Genomic DNA, 16,950 nt, shown 5'->3' with positions numbered 1-16,950 from the left:
TCTGTTCTCTGCACCTCCATCACTGTCTGGTTTGGCTCAGCAACCAAACAGGACAAGTACAGATTCCAGCAGACAGTCAGGACTGTAGAAAAGGTCACTGGTGTGAGCCTGCCCTCCATGGAGGACCTGAACACCTCACAGGTCAAAAGGAGGGCAGAGAGGATCACTGCAGACCCCTCACACCCTGGACACAATCTGTTTGAACTCCTCCCCTCTGGACCTCTGGATGGTTCACTATGCACTAAGACAACCAGGCACAGGGACAGTTTCTTCCCCCAGGCTGTCGGTTTCATGAACACTTGACCCACGACAGTATGACTGGACAATAACCCTCAGTGCAATACCTGTAAATATACATTGTACAGATTATACAGATTCGTACAGGTCTCTAGTTTTAAGTACTCTATTTTTATTCCTATTTATCTCATTTCACAATGAGCATTCCTTTGTTTGTCTGCATTGCTTACTGTCTGTTTATACTGTTTATTTTGCATTGTTTGCTGCTTGTTAATACTGTTTATTTTGGTATACTACACAGCCTTATGTTGTTTTACTGTTTACTTGCCCCTTGCATGGGGATATGTACATGAACATTGAGAGCCGATGTACTCGTCAAATTCCTCGTGTGTCCGACACACCTGGCCAATAAAGCAGATTCTGATTCTGAAAACATGGCCATCATGACAGCTCCCAGAAGTGAAGCCAATGCAATCGCCCCATAGTGGTTGATTGCAGTGTAGGTCATAAATCCTGCCTCCTCTATGTTAGCGGATGGCAGATGAGCTGAACTAAAAACTCAAAGTACAAATCAGACACATTTTTCCCAAAGGTGATTTCTGTGGTTTTTGGTAGATATTATCATGCTGATGTGTGTACAAGTGGCCATTTTTCTGGTATGTTAGTTTTTAATAAGGTATTTTATGATATAAAAAGGGGTGTATTTGGGATGATCAGATAGCTTTGATTGGTGGTCAGATGTTGTCACTCCACCTCTGGCCCTTGCTGTGCAGAATCTGGTTACCAAAAAAAGCAAGATGGCAGCTGCTGTATTCACAGTATTTTGGCCTCACTTTTGCTTAGTGGAGGGAAGTGGTGACACCATATCCCTTGTATATACTGTATGTCAATGCACTTACTCTTATTCTAAAAACATGAGTGGCATTGATCTTCTCATTTAAAACACATGTTGAACTATTCTTAAAAAGGTTTCTAGTTGATGGCACTCCACCACCCACTCCACCCCCAAACTAAAAGAAGTATAGTACAAGCAAGATATCAGCAGTTCATTAGCTAAAACAAGTAGTTTCTCACTTTCTAAATTTAACTAAGAAAACTTAATTCATATTTGAAAGTTGTTCTGTCTCTGAACACTTGCTATATAAAAACAAGAAGCAAAAAAAAACAACAACAACAATGAAAAATTAACAAACACCATGAGATTTGGGCTAAACTGTTGATCATGAAAGGGAAGGAAAGAAAGGCACAAAGACTGCCTGAGACATGGAGCCTGAGAAGAAAGATCCAGAAGAAGACAGCAATTATGTACTGTATTGGTGGCCTGATTCCAACACAATACCCTGAAGGAATCCTCTGAAACTTCAGAAAGTACCAGAGAGAGTACAGAAAGGATACTCCTCACTTTGCGCATTGCTTATACTCTTCTAGTCATCACTTTCAATCTTGTCTTTATCCTTTTACTGTTTGTCTTTCTGCGGTATTCCTCTCTTGTGCTTTCCCATCTTTCTAATTAAATTTTCTATCATCTCGACTCATTTACTGTCATGTTTCTTAAACTCTTACCCTTCACAGTTTTTGCCCTCACTCCAGCTCCACCTACTCTTTGCTCACTCCTCTACTCTTGCTCTCAGGACACAATGTCTCCTAAGTATGAATGTAATGTGAAGTTATTCTTTTTACTGGGGCTGACTGGGCCTGGAAACAAATCAGGACAATCAGCCAACACTGAAACGCACCGGTAAGGGTCAGATGGATGACAGACAAAGGAAAAGAGAGAAACAGAGCCTGCAGAGGACAGCATTTATCTAGCATGCATTAAGACAGACACGAGTAAGACATCAAAACCACCAAAAAAGAAAGAGAAGGACCTCTTTGAATGGGGAGCAGACCTCTGTGATATGGATCATGTGTGTGTATGGTGGTAGAGTCAGCATAATGACTATGGGGATAGTTGTCCTGTACTATCCTTGAGCTCTCCTTGCAGAATCACATGAAGCACCCATCTCTCCTCTGGCATCCCTGCAGGCCCCGATGTGGAACCAAAATTTTAGCAGCAAGCAATCCTGCCCTGGCATGGAGATTAGGACATCATTATTCAACATGTCTGAGAATGTACCCAACCTAGACACTGCATGTGGTATAGAAATGTGACAATCCAGACTGATACAGGCTGAAAATACTGGCAGCTTGGAGTGTAATGATCGAAGTTGAACTCACAGCTGTTACAATATATAGGACAGTCAGTCTGCAGGTCTGGACTTTCATATCCCATCACATTTGCAAATGTGCACTCATAAGTTCAGTCATTAACTGCCACAAAATGGACTGACTGTCAAAAATTAAAATTCAGTTTTACTAAGAAGTCAGCCTCTACATGTATTTCTGAACGGTTTGTTTCTAACAAAATTGCAAGTAACAAAAAAAGTTTTAATTTTCTGTTGGATTTTTGTTCCCCAACAGTGTCAGTACTGTTAATTTAGTCCAATCTCTGTGCATGGGCACAAAAAAATTGTCATACCAGTATCAGGACTGTCACTGCTGGCTGTGGATTAGTCCCAACTATGATTTGAGCACACTATTCTGTGACTCCAAACATTATTACATTCGGATTTGATTTCAACTTAAAAAAAAAAACACACAATTTTTGAAAAAGGAAGCAGACATTCTTCTGTCAAAGAGATGTTGAATTAATAAGTAATAAAATTCATTTTTGATCAACATACAGGATTTGTCACTACACCTTACTTGGTTACTTAGATTTGTGCTCCTGTCATCTTTGCTATTTTCCTTTGTTTTGCAGAAGTTATACAGTATACGCTTGCTTTGAATTGATTCACTATTTCAATCCAAAGATTGAACAGGTCTTACCTGTATGTGAAATAAAAAAAAAAAAAAAGCCAACAACATGGAGCCAGTCTGCTTCAGGCAATGTTTGGTCCAACTGATCCTCCCACCTCCAATTTAACCACCTCAGGCTCTACTTGCTAAAAGCTTTTTCTAGCTCTCCCAAAGGCTGACAAACTTGTTTAGAACACAACTGAGTCTCACTGATGTGTTCTGCTCCCCGAACAGTTTAAACTTTTGGGGGTAAACTCTCCAGGATTCAACTGAACTGTTCAAAAATAAATGTGCAAACAAATTTGAACACATTAGGCTTCTCTCCCTCTTGGTAGCCAGTACTCCTCAGAGGAAACACTTGGTTTTTCTTCCACAAGTTTTTTTCCCCATCAGATAATACCCTCTGTTGAACCCACTGAGCATGATTTAATTTGTATCCCCCTCTACACTGCATCACTTCTTTTTGCCTCCACTGTACCACTCACCCTTTAGTTTTATAGCCCTGTCACCGCATTGATGCTCCGCTTTTCTCTATAAAAGAGAATAAAGTTTGACTTCTATCATTTTCTACTGTGACCAATGATAAGGTCAAATAATACAGCTGCATTTTATGGCACAGTAAGCTATCAGTTTTTCTTTTTTAATAAATCTGCAAAAATGTCAAAAATCCTGTGTTTTTCTGTCAATATGGGGTGCTGTGTGTACATTAATGAGGAACTTATGAACTTAAATGATTTTAGCATATGGCTGCAATATAACAAAGAGTGAACAATTTAAGGGGGTCTGAATACTTTCCGTACCCACTGTAAGTAGAATAAAGAAAGTCCAGTCAGTTAAACAGTGTATTATTTACTTAATTGGCAGGTAAATAATGTGCAGTTGACATTTTATTGCAGGTAGTTACTTTGTTATTACCTACCATTTGTACTTTGTCATACATAAATTACCTGTACATTTCAAAGTACACTTATACCGAGCGATGAAGTCATTTCTACTGAAAAACCAGCACCCATTGTGGCCATGTACTGTACCTGTTATTATAACAATAAATTGCAACAGAATTACTGGCCAAACCTCTTTATTGTGCTTTTAAATGGTACTTCTCAGTAATTTCTGGTCATTCATGAACAACAACTACTCATTCCATTTAGTTATTCTGGATATTTCCTAGCAATTTCTTAACATTACTGCATAGTTACTACATATTTACTGGCCTGTACATTAAAGGGTCATGCAGGCATGCTGTGTATTTGGGGTCAAAGTTCAACCTAGCTGCACTTTTAGTTAAAAATCAGCACAGAGCACACGTTAGTGAAGCAATAAACTTGCACTCTGAAAGTGCCCATTTTTGGGTTGACTTTTAAGCAAAGCAAATCTTGTGAGAGAAGTTGAGTGAATGTACAGTAGCAATGTACTCTTTTGTAGCACTAGGGAACAAAACTTTTTAGGAAGTAGCTATCCTATTACATATAGAGTATCATCATATTTTTATATGTGTGCTGAATTTATGAGTTGGGTATATGTGCAGGATGAAATCCGTGAATAACAGGGAAGAGGAGGAAGCAAAAAAGAACTTGAGTTGACCCATAAGAGACCCTGCTGGTTGAAATGTTGCTGCTACAAATATCTGGGGAGAATTTAAATTCAGTGTAGAATGCTTTTCTTTGTTTCTACCATAAAAATGACACTTAAAATTCACACTTTCTTGATTGATTCCTAAACAGTGGCTCCTCAGTCTGTCTCTACAGCCTTGCAACCTTCATTTATTCTTTACCCTCCTTTCTGGAGCTGTCTTACGCTGCCCAACCTTGTCTCCCTTCACCCTCCTAAACTCTCCACTCCCCCTTCAGCTAATCTCTTTGGTCGGGAAACATCGTGAACGAGTCGTTAACAGTGTAATTAAGGAGAGCGGGTCATCTGTACAAAAGCATTCTCTACAGCAGTGCAGATAAAACACAAGTTTGAGGTCATTCATCTCTTGCAGGCACACACCCACGCATGTGCCTACATACAGTACACACACATACACATTTCCACACACTGTAAATATTTTCAGACTCTGTTGGTCATGCTAGTCTCATGTAGCTCTATCTGGCAGCAACAACATTAATCGTGGCATTTGACAGCTGACAGGACAAACAAATGAACTTGGTCCTGATTGAGGCCTTGAGTGTCCATGGGGTAAAGAGTAGTGATTATGGTATTGGTTGAGAATACTAAAAGACCGACTACCTCTGTGCCATATACACACACACATCCACACAGACATCAACCAGCACTTTGCACAAAAACACAGAAATGAAAACCATGAAACTACACATTTGCTTCACGCTCTCACCAAAGTATACAACACAAACAAATACATATACACACATGCTGACTTATTAATTCAGCTCAACCTTGGATAGGACTTTGATTACTACACCTTCAGCTGAGCTAAGTGGCAAGAAATGAAAACAGAGTGGGTGAACTGGGTACTATAGGAATGGAGATGAAATGATGGGTGCAAAGAGATAGATGGGGGAGAGGGGAAGTAAAAGGAAAGTAATGAGAGATGGATGACAGTGTAGCCTGGCAGGGGGGCAATAAATCTAGAGAAGCCACCCTGATAGTTGGAGTGTGACAGCACAGGGGGGAAAATGCAGAAAGCAAACGGGGGTCTGACTGCACGGTGTGATGTGATGCACTGTATGTGGGATGACAGTAACTGAGCTGTGCACTTAACAAGTGCCGTCAGGACAGCTATTTGCTCCTCTAAGCAACTGGAATGGACAGTGTGGATCGCTCCTACAGGAAACCACTGTGTGACATTTAGTGAGACAAGGATGAGAGGGAGAGAATTAAAAGGACATGAGTGTTGTGTGTGATATTAGGAAGTTTTTCTTGCATTCCTACAATATCAAAGCATGGCAGTGGCACAAAGATTAAGATATTATTAAGTTTAAAGTACTAAAATTCTCAAGAAAGCTCAAGGTCATGGTTAAAAAGCAGTGACGTTAAAGTTACTATGTATAGAGTTTCTATGTGTCAGCAGCATCCTGCAAATTATGGTGATGGCTTAAGTTTTTGTTTTGATAAAAATAAAACAATAATGGTGAAAATCTTCACCTGATGAAGTAACTTTTTACTTGTTTGCCTTAGTTTTCTGCTCTAAATAAAGTTGACAAAGCTGGGGGTTTGTTACCTGTCTGGCCACTCTTGCTTGCTCCCACACTTGTCTGATTAATGCCACTGTGTTTTGAGATGTCCGCTGTTACATGACAGGTCATACTTGGTTTTGCACATTACAAATTGCTAAGCTTTAAACCTCTCCTCTTCATGCTACCAGTCCACCAGTCCACCAACCCAGAAGCCATCACTTTCTTAGTCTTTCAGCATGTTGCAGAGCATGCCGCCCTTGTCTCAACAGAATTGTGAGTAGCAAACTTTTCTATGGGCTGTAAAGCTGTTGTTACACATGTAGGGTGACAATGTCTGTCACCAGACCAAATTTCATCTGGATCTGACAGCCATTTAAAGGTAACATTGACAACCCCATTTAACACACATTTTCTGCCATAACTTGGCCTATGATGTTCTGTCCTGTAATGTTCAGGTAAGATGCACAGTATAGCTGCCTATCAATGCCCTAAAAGATTATCAGGATCCGATCTGATTCAAGGATTTTAGGACACATTTTGTGCTGTTCTGGATCTCATTTTTCACAACCGACCCATTTGCATGAACAAAAGCTCCCTGTTCTTGTTAATGGTGGTTCCTGGAAGCTGGGAGGAGGGGAGTCTCATGTCATGCTGCAAAAGGGTTTCCCCTAGGGCGGCATAACACAGCTATAAATTTGAAGAGAACATTATTGTAATTGAAAAAGCTGTTACCTGGGAAATAAAACCCAAACGGTAATAAAACTGTTTTTCTTTAATAACTGTCAAATCAGAAGCCCCGCCACTTTGATTGTTGGTTGCAGGCAAGATGCATATTCTAGTCTTTGTCACAGCAACCTATCACCCCATGCTTCAGATTGTTCCTCTTTGCCTCACTACACTGAAAAGGCACTGTTGTACTGACTTCAGTTGCTATTGCTGGATATACAGCAAGCTGTCTACTACAGGACTATCCAGGTAACATATGCAACTGGAACCTTCAACCTGCTCAACCAAAGAGAGACTCCAGAAAGTTCAACAAACTGGTGCAACCATTAACAGTGATGAAACAATAGGCTGATTAATCAGACAGCTAACTAAAAATAATCGGGTGTATACAGCATGCCCTAGCACCAATCTGTCTTTCTTATTGTTTTCATTCCTCACACCCTCCACTTTGTTTTTTTGTCTCCATTACTTCTTTCCTTCCTTCAACCTGATTCTAAATCTTCATCCTTTGCCCCCCTTCCCTCCTCTACTTCTGTCAGCTGCTGTCTCGTTATCTTCTTGTCCCAGACTCCTCTGCTGCCTTTCACTGCCCAGGGGACCACTGAATGGATGAATGGGATGAAAGAATACCCAATTGAAAGCTCAAATTCTCCCCATCAGTGCAGACTGGTATCATGTTCCTGCTGCATTTGTAAATAAATAAATTGTGTGACTGCAGTCCAGAAAGTGAAACTGATAGTGAAGTCAACAACAAAAATGTCAGAAACAATGTGGACTAAATTCTACAACACTGAACTCCCTAGAATGAGACATTTTTCCATTTGAGGTTGACAAACTGCAGCATTGGTTTGTTGGCTTAACACTAACAATGACTTTGTAATAACTGGGTTTGTCTGCATTTTATGATGAACCTCCCATGACCAAAAGCCAAAGAGTTATTCACGGTTATTCACCTGAGCGATCCTGAAATGGTCAAAATGGACATAACACTGTTTGCAAAGCTGAGAGCCCATTTCCACAGCAGGAGGGGTGCTGTGAGAGAAACTCTGCACAGCTGTGCCATCAGCAGTCGAGCCAACAACAGCTGACGAGGGGGTAAGTGCAAATAAATACATAACATGTTATTTATCAGTCAACCAAACTAAAGATACCTGTGTGTTAGATAATGTTCCTAAAAAGGCCACAGTGATGACTGTCAGCAGTTCACCTACCATGTCTCAGTGACACTGACTCAGCTTTATAGAAACAAATGGTAGTGTATGGTAGTATATCTCACATGGCCATATAACAATAACCAAGAGATTGCAACATTGATTATGCATTTATGTTAGTAAAAAGCCGGTTGCAGTAACAGAACTTACAGTATATGCTGCTACTATAACATATCCCTCTGCTGCAACAAGGTACTGTCCAGGTAAAAAGGAGGGAAAATGGTTTTAAATAGACTAACTTTGAAATATACCAACTCAAATTAACTTTGTTGCCATTTGAGCCTCGGACAAACTTTGGAATCGGTGTTTTTACAGAACAAGAATTGTGTAGTTTGTCCCTCATTTTATGCAGCATAATGACATTTCAGGTGGAAACATTCAGGGTCAGTGTGGAGAGTAGGAAATGTGACAACAACCAAGGCCTTTTCTCACATACAGGGATGCATCAATATTGTTTTAACACCAACTTAAAAAATCCCAAACTAATCCTTTAAGCTTTAAATAGGGAATCAGGCTTTGCATATGAGAATTAAGGAGTCTCCAGAGGGGGGTAAACAGTCCTCGTGACTGCTTGATGATCTTAATACTGAACAAAGCTCACTGAAAACCACATACTTGAGTGGCAAGACCTGATGTTTACAGCTTCAGTCACCTCTTCCATCTCTTTTTCAAATAAATCATGTATTTGTGCATTGGCATGATGTGTGTCCATGCTTGCTGATTAATGTGTGTGCACGCATGTGCCCACACGAGGGGGTGTGTGAGGTGATCTAGCAGCAGGGCTGTAGCTCTCCCTGAGGGGGACTGATAGAGAGACGAAAATCAAAGGGTCCAGCAACAGATAAGTCGAGCTGTTCTCAACTCACCAACTATGAGTTATGCATGTTGATCGATCGCACACAGGCAAATTCTGAAAAATTTCCCAATCTGACAGAAAACAATGGGTTCAACTACATAAAATGAGGGGGAGTGGGAGGAAGAAGGAGTACTACACTGAGTTTACCTAAGGAAATTTGAGGTACTTTTACATAGAAGGTAAACAAGACAGAACAGATGAGCTTGGCTGTTGGCTATTTCAGCAGATTTATTACACCTACCATCTTAAGTATTCTAAGGGCAGAGACACACCAAGCCAACATGAAAGAACCAGCAGGCCTACCTCTGCATTGCCTCACATTGCCTTTGTCTGGGACAGTTGGGTTGAAAAGTGACATTTGAATACAAGGCACAGACTACAGCCAAGGAGCACGCACATTCTATACATGGGTGACAAAAATAACTCCCCCTACCAGCAGGTGGCAGTATCTGTATTTGCCATTCAGAATGTGAAATATAAGCTAGAATGTGAAATGTAAGCTATAAACAAAACATCTCTCATTCAAAACAACTGCTGTTTATAGCTGCTTGTAATCAAGAATATGTCTGATAAGGAACTACATATGACCCTGCTGTTTCGGGCCTTTGTCTTTTGGTAGTGGAAGAAGAAGAAAGGAGCTTGTGCAAGTGAAAAACAAGGAGAAACCACACTAAATTGGTGAAATCATGGATAGTAACGCATATGTTCAGCAACAGGCTGAACATATGCTCGCCGATGGCCGACTGGCCGCTTGATGTGTCTCTGCCCTAAAACAGCGGTTATTTGTGAGTTGTTGGTTAAATAAAAGATTAGCTGTAAATACTTGTAGAAAACTAAATAAGGGCATATTCCTCCAAAATTCAGATTCAGCAGAAATCCATAGAGTTCAGTTGGCTTACAATCATTAAAATAAAGAGCAACAACAGACTTGACTTAACATGATACGGTCTTTAAATTAGTTGGTGCTTAGTCATGCTGATCCAATTACCTGGGTGATTTGCTTAAGTTACAGGGACATTCAAGAGATGCTGACACTATACACCTGAAATGTACAGACCTGTTTGAATGCTAAGAGCTCAGAGCAAAATCTTTGTATCATTAATTTATCCTGAGAAGTCAAGGTGCAAGGTGGTATGTATTTTCATGAACTTGGAAACATCAGTAACATTGCTAGCAGCAAACCTGCCAGCTGATTAATTCCTGGGAAAATATGTCAACACTACATCAAAAGTCGGTACTCTGTTATAGTTCCCTCTCTTGTATTTCTCTGCCTTAAAACTAACCCTGAAGCAACAGAAGACTAATATAAAGTATAGAGACTCAGCGGTGCTGCTCTGACTTCTGGTGCTTCTGTGTTACTTCACTTGATTCCACTACTGAAGAGCCAGCTTTTTTTTTTTTTTTTTTTAAATTATCTTTAAAAAGCCTGGTCTGTAGCTTGCAGAGGTCTAAATAAAAAAATAACAGGCATGGCTGTTACAAGTGTGACTGGGGCTTTATGACAGCTGTGTTTCAGTTTTATCTCAAGCTGTATACAACATGATATTGACATTTAAAATATAAAAAGAATACAGCACAGATTCCTGGGATATACTTTACTTGTTTACGTCACAAAAAAAAAAATCATTCATATAGTACAGTGATAAGACTACACCCAGCAAAACATTGAACATTGCACTTCTCCAAATCCCTACCATGTACTATAAAAAAAGAAGAACATGTGAGGTCTAACAGCACAGTTTTGCACAGGACAGACAGGATACTAAGTTAACAATGAGACGTAATGCACTGACTTTCAATACAATGGAGTTGATCAATACTACTGTACTGTACTGCACTAGACCTGCTTTGCTTACACAGTATAGTAGGCAAACACAGTCTTCTGCATGTATGTATTCAGATATTATACACAAAGACACTAATAACAGGGCTAATATCTGAACAGATACTAATAGCTCTAGACTGTGAGCAGAAAACTGTTCTCAGCACCCATGAAGACTCGGTTTCCTTTATGCACAATAACGTGTCAAATTGTACTGACATAATGAATAGTGCTTCTATTCACTTACTGCATAGAAACACCACTTTTTATACATAGACCTACTTCTGTTCAGACTTTTTAAAAGTAACCCTAAAGTCACCCTAACCTAATCTTAAACCAAGAAATCACTGTAAAATTGAATGATTTATGTTTTGGGGGCTTGTTTTTCTTCCCCATAAGGACATCGAGTCCCCATGTGCCTACAACAAAGTAATACCAGGCCACACATACACATTTTTGAAAAGCACAGCTCTGATTCACAGGTCACAAAGTGCTTAGAGGTCATCACAGTGCCTGCATCATATCCTCCAGGGTCAGACTGTAAAGATGCTGGTACTTTGTCTGAAATGGTCTCAAGATAATGGTCGCCTCAAGAGAAACGTGAAACCACCATTATGCTGCCATTGAGGGGACACGGTAAGAGGACGACCACTAAAGCTTGAAGGGCAATATCCAGAACTGAGAGTGAGAAACAAGCTGCTAGCTGTGAAGATGTGGGAGAGATTGTGTAACAAAAGAGGGCATGGGAGCTGAACATGCAGCACTAATGTGGATGTATATATTTTTTTTGCTGGACTCAGTTGTGTGTAGGTATTGTACTATAGATCGACTACTTGTGTCACATTCATGACAACAAAGAAGAGTTATTAAAGGGCCCACGGCATGCTTTTCCTTGTTTTTTGACTTATCTACAATGTTACAACGGTAAATTATCCTCTTAGATGTGACCTAAAGCTCAAAAAATGAGGTGAACATATGTTCTAGTATTTCTGTGCAGAAGCAACTAGGTTTATACACATCTCACAAACTCTCACTCCAAACTATTTTTTTTCTAACAAAAGAATGTATTATGTGATAGTTTAAGGATTTCCTCGAATGGGCATAAAATCCAGGCCATTGTGCATCTATGTGAGCTTGCCTGACATCCACTGGTGCCCCCACCATATTAGCAAAATGTTACATTGCCTTGTTTGTTATGTGTATTTTCAATAAAGCTTATATTATATATTTAAAAAAGACATCCACAGTGCCATTGTTAAAGTGGAATTTTTCGACTGCGCCTGGTTTTGTGGATATATTTTCCCTCCTGCTGTTGCACTGTGACCAGAGGATATGGAAAAAACACAGGGACTGAGGTTACTGCATGTCCAGGAATGTTCCTGTACAGGGACTCGCTGTTTTACCTGAGCAGGTCTAACCTACAAGCAGTCAGCCTGTGAAGCCCCACGGGGGGGTGACTGATCAGATCATCAATGCTGGATTCCCCTGGAAGACAGTACCTGCTTGTTTTGACTGCTTGAGGCCAGTGTGTCTGCAGCATGTGATGTGATGCTGATTAACCATCAGATTAACAATTCATGATGTTATTGTTGGCACTACACTACCTGTTGGAATTAATTTCACTACTTTGGGACTGTATGTGGTCATGTGGGGGAAGATGCAGTGACCATTGGTTGGATTTACCGGCCTTGGAGCTACTTGAAGGGGAGTGATGTTTCCACTACTCAGTAGGACTTAACAATAAGTTTAAAAGAAACATACGTCTGTTAATGCTTTGTTTCGGTAAAGAATTGTTGTAAGGGTATGGAGGAGAAATTCAAATTAATTAATGCTGTTGCAGTTTACTTTGCTATTCACTTTCAACACAACACCGGTAGCAGGAGGTGTGCGCATTCACGAACTATCCTCTCGTTTTTAGGAAGAAGCTCTCTGGTTTTATCGTTCTGAAATAATTACAAACTATTTGAAGTTATGATGGGTGCCAAGCTAATCTAGAGGTACCCAAGATTAAACATTAAATGACTGGAAACATACAAAATGAACATGCCATGGGCTCTTTAATGAATTGACTAGAGAAAGCAAACTAACAGAGATACATATCCATTCAGAAAGGAAGCAGTAATGTGCATTACTTGGCTGCATACATTTGTGTCAGAGCAAATGACTGCCACTGTCAGTGTCCTCCCCACTATCACTGAGTGACATTGTGAAGGTTGGCAACACTGATGCAGACCTGGAAGAAGAGGCAAAATAATGTCTAATGAGAGGGAAGCAAAAATCAGACGGGCTCCCCAGGTAGCCAGCAGAGAGTGCTGAGCAATCAGACACACACACACACACACACACACACACACACACACACACACACTGTTGTTTGTATAAACACACCACAACTTTACCATTCAATTGTAACAAGTACCTTTAAATGCCAAGCAGGTGACAGCATTACTCAGCAACCAAATGCTGTCAGACTAATACCTGGCATCCCCAATAAGTCATTTTAATAACTAGAAGCAGCTTTATATTTGGAAAAATTCAGAATGCTACATGCTCAAATTATTTTTTATCTTTTTTAAATAATGCAGTCATTAAAATAACCCAGAGGGCTACATGTGCAGAATAATACATTCTTGCAGTAATTAAGGTTTCTTTCACACCTGTAGTTTGCTTTATTTGGTCAACACCAGGCAGATCTGGCCTGTTTTATAATGGCGACTGTCAGCCTTATCATGATAACATGAAAACCAAGTTTACTCCATAGAGTAACACCATGCTTAGTTTTCAAATCCTTTTATTTACTCTATCCTGCTTCACTGAGAGTAATATTCTCTTTTCTCTTTTGCAAAAATTCCCTGACCACGCTCACCCAATCAGGTGTAGGGTCTTTCCTTAAAGGCCACCTCATCGGTGGTAATGAGGAAGGAACAAATGGAGCTCTTTGACTTTCCTTATCATAATTTATCCTGCCAGTCTGGGGATCAAGCAAGATGACCTTCTGGTCACAGGCCAGGATCTCTAACCTTGTACAGTATGCCATCACTAATGAAAAGGAGGTATAAACTGGACATGACCTACATGGAGGACACAAGCTCAACACACCTCTGTTTGAACTCTTTTTGATGTATCAGGAAAAGTTCCTTCACTTGCACACTGACAACATGTGTGTTACCATGGTTACCAAATGATTTTTTTTTTTTTTTTTTTTTAAATAATTTGAGATTTTTACACAGATCTCCTGGTTTCCTTTACAATTCCTACAGTCAGCACATGGATTCTATAAAATTCTATAAAATGTTAGAGTTTGAATACATTAATGATCATTAATAAATTCATACTCACACTTCAACTGAATCAAACCAGCATTCATTTGGAACCGACTGAAATCCATCCATTTCAGCTGTCTCAAGCCACTGTTTGGTCTACACCAAAATCTGAATGACAACACTTACACAAGTCTAAATTAACAGCAGGCCGGTGCATGTCCCTCTCTGCTTATCCACAGCATGCATCTGTTTGAAGGCCATCATTTAGGCAACCTGAACAAGGTGAGTAGTTCTAGTAGGTGAAAAAGATTCATACACTCACTATCACACTTCAGTAATAGGAGTATGGGAATCTGACTATACAACTAGTAACTGTTTCACATGGGATAACACTGAGAGGAGGAAAATGCCAACTACAAGCTACATCATCATTTCTAGAAAACTTCTGTTCAAATGAACACAAGAAAGAATTACATTAAGTACATGTGACAAGGGCCATAAGACCTGTAACATGTCACACACATACTGTAGAGTCGGAAGTGCTGAGTTGGTTCTTTCCAGCCAGCAGGTTCATTTGTATGATTAGGCTGTTGAGATTGATAGTGAGGAGGAACATTTTCTGGGAGGAGGAGTTTAGTATTGTGAAGTATTCTGGAACATCCATGTTTGCAGTTTTTGGCTGCGGATATTGCTGTATATTATCACATTACTGAACATGCAGGGACTTTGCCATAGATCTGAATTTGATAAAATGATGATCCTAACTTATTCATCTGGAATCTCAGAGACATAATGTGGTGTTATTGCATATTTAATCTTCTGTGTGATATTTAGTCTGAGCTTAATGGCTCCTCACAGGAAAGCAAAGCCCACATATACACCCTGAGGACACTTTATATAAAATGGAGTATATTACTGAAAGAGAACATCTTGCCATTCAGACAATAAATCACCTACAGGGCAGGATCTATTAGTTACCACTTTACTTGAAGACAAAATGTATTTAGAGTCTATTCGTTGTGTTAATACATGGTCTAACTGATTTTTCCTGTTTCGGTATAAAAGCTAATACTGCATGACATATAATCTAGAGAAAACATGCAGGAGGACTTGAAGAACTGTGGATGTACAGTGAAGACTGCAGTATGTGGAGATATATACACCTCAGTCGCTTGCTTGTCTCTCAAGGGAAAAACATGAACAGCAGCATCATGAATCAAAGTACTTCTCACCTTCTCTTTATATATATTTTTTCCCCAAGAGTACACTATTTCCAGGGTACTTATATCCTTTGGGGATTTAACGAAATTCAAATAAAATACATCAAACTATAGAACACTGGGAAAACAGCATAGAAGATATTAATAAGTCATACAGTATAAGACAGTCAATACTACACAATCAAATGTGCCAAAGAACGGGAGAGCATTCATAAGGAAGCTCAGTATATAAGTTACCTGAAGTTTACCCATTATTTGGTCAGTGTCACAAATCTTCAGAGCCACCCCCTTTGCCTGCACCCACAATCCCAGCACAACCCTTAACCATTTATTCAGGCTAATTCCGGTTAACTGTTACCAAACAGTCACTAGCAAACATTTCAACTGCTGTTGTAGCCACCAAACATTTAAAATAACTCACCAAACATTTCAGATAGCTCAGCAGATAACTATCACTGTGTTTACCTCTACTACCGCTACTTTCAATAGCTGCTGCTAAACATTTCAAAACTTGATTATGTCTCCAGGTGTATCATCCTTGAGCCAGACTTGCTTTACACCCTGAGAGGATGTACTGAAGTGAACACAAGGGACATGTCAGGTCATAAATTGCACTCAGAATGAATCTAATCCTTTCTCCTTCATGTCCCACATTTCCCTCCAACTAGGTTTTTTTTCCTTTCTACATCTTCCCATATTTTGTTTCCACAGAATACACTAATTCCATGGCATTTATGTGCTTTGGTGAATTAACGAAATACAAAAAAATATAGAAAACTACAGAACAACACTGGAAAACACAACACACAAGAGATTAAAAAGTAAGGAAGTAAGTTAGTAAGCAAAATATATTTATATAGAACCTTTCTAGACAATATGTCACTTAGTACAGATGGGTCTTGAGCTGCTTTTTTAAAGAGTCCACAGTGTCTACAGACCTTGAGATCAGTGGGTGTGAGACTCAGCTTTTAGGAGCCATGACTTCAAAGGCACAGTCTTCTTTAGTTTTGAGTCTGACCTGCTGGTAATATGAATAATAAGCCATGTGTCTGCAAAAGAGTTGCTATAAATTGTAATCTCAAACAGGTGGTTGCGGTAATGTTTCAGCCTAAGCAACATAGCTGGGGAGGGTATCAATGCAGCGGGTGTTCTTCAAAACCCAAACCCTGAATGAAGCACATTACAATTGACTTTTCATTTCAAAATGAAAACATAAGTGCATAACATAACTGAAATGAATTGCTGAACCATCAATTTGTTGAAAAGCATCAGTATAGTCTGTGTCAGTACGTGCCATATTTTCTACATCCATGTCTAATGACTTTGGTGAGACAGTACATTTGGCATCACCATGAGGATGGCATTTGGTACAGGTGCTGATGTCATGCTCAGGATGAACTGTATTAACTTTGGTGATCTCTTAACTTTTCATTTAGTGCCATCAACAGGTCAAAATGTCTGTCCGCTTTCAGGTGCATTTGTTGTGCAAATATTAGAATGCTAACACTCATAACTACAGTTAACATGGTAAACATTATACCTGCTTAACATCAGTTTAATCAGATAATTCAGTAATGAAATTAATCAGTTGTTGTATCCCTAAAAACACATATTCTGTCAGTGAACATTAGGGAAAG

The 16,950-nt window shown here is 39.6% G+C and overlaps 1 protein-coding gene across 4 annotated transcripts in view; it reads right to left on the bottom strand.

The window, feature by feature from the left end:
- The window catches only part of LOC109961794 (PQ-loop repeat-containing protein 1), a 61,962-nt gene that overhangs the window by 5,825 nt on the left and 39,187 nt on the right, over positions 1-16,950 (bottom strand). The window contains exon 5 of one of the 4 annotated variants that reach the window (XR_002275176.1): positions 2,106-2,305. The exons of the other annotated variants lie outside the window; for them this stretch is intronic. The gene's annotated coding sequence lies outside the window, so the exon portion shown is untranslated. The remainder of the gene's footprint in view (positions 1-2,105; positions 2,306-16,950) is intronic. 4 annotated transcript variants of the gene reach the window in all.

The sequence above is a fragment of the Monopterus albus genome, unplaced genomic scaffold (genome assembly GCF_001952655.1).
Source record: "Monopterus albus unplaced genomic scaffold, M_albus_1.0 scaffold59.1, whole genome shotgun sequence".
In the NCBI taxonomy this organism is placed as follows: domain Eukaryota; kingdom Metazoa; phylum Chordata; class Actinopteri; order Synbranchiformes; family Synbranchidae; genus Monopterus; species Monopterus albus.
Note: the sequence above shows the minus strand (reverse complement) of the source record. Positions and strands in the feature narration are given on the sequence as shown.